We start from the raw sequence: 1099 nt of genomic DNA, 5'->3' as shown, positions 1-1099 counted from the left end.
TTTAACTGCTTATGATTCTGCTAGGAAGTGTTCAGAGTTGTGGGTCCCTCATCTATTCCTGATGGAATGTTGATGTACCCAATCTTGTGCTGGTCTTATGCAAGTAGGCACTATAGCTTTGATTTCCTGAATGCATCTGTCATGTCCTTCACCAAAACCAAAATTTTACAACCATCCTTTATAATCCTTCATCTCTTATATTGCAGCCCACCATAGCTATTAATCTGACATTTTGGAAACCATTTTATTCCCAATGCTCTACTTACATGCATACATACGTCAGAGGGAGCCTAAATTCTGACATCATCTAGCTATAGGCACATACCTCTATGCTTCATCATCTTATTTCCCCTTCCGTCAAAGAGGCTTGCTCATTCCACTTAAAATAAATTAGGGTTAGCTCTGAACAACCCTTAAAATGGAAACCCGAAGCAAATTGTGAATCATTCTTGGAAAGGTTGTAGAGATGGACTGTGTGGACGTTCAGCTTTGAGGAACACCCTGACAGGGCCCTACCTACTGTACTAAAGAATCCATCTCCACATTTACAATGAGAAGACGCCTCCATAGCTTCCTTCTATCTAAGGACTAACAGTTCTATTCTTGGGTATTGGGAACCAGCCCAGTCAAAGACTTTCCCTGAGGTCCTAATGTAAGGAGAAAAAAGATAGTTCCTTATCTAGAAACAGAAAGATGCTTTAACAGAACCAGTAATAGTCTGAGGTCAAGGCCTTGGGATATTTTCCCTGAGGATCTGATGTAGGAAGGAAAGGCAATAGCTCCTGTCTAAAATCAGGAATATTCTGGCAAATCTACAAGGGCCTAGGGCCAGAGCTCTTGGATATCACAGTGTCACTATGAAAACTCAGTTGTTCTTACCCTAGTGGAGTGTGGTTGTTGTGAGTGTCAAGGCCATTCTGTGCATCTTTTGTGATTCACTAGAGACATTCTGTGTACTCTGTAACACTAATTGATTAGCTTCCTTTTTGTCCTATGTATTATGGCTTTCTGCCAATTTTGTTCTATTTTCCCTTGGCAATAATATATAAGATGTTATACTTCTTTTTTTTTTTTTTTTTTTTTTTTTTTTTTTTTTTTT

The sequence above is a fragment of the Alexandromys fortis genome, unplaced genomic scaffold (assembly GCF_014885135.2).
Source record: "Alexandromys fortis isolate MF-2015 unplaced genomic scaffold, M_Fortis_MF-2015_v1.1 scaffold_234, whole genome shotgun sequence".
NCBI classification, from domain to species: Eukaryota; Metazoa; Chordata; class Mammalia; order Rodentia; family Cricetidae; genus Alexandromys; species Alexandromys fortis.
The sequence above is the reverse complement of the archived record's forward strand: the minus strand, read 5'-3'. Positions refer to the sequence as shown.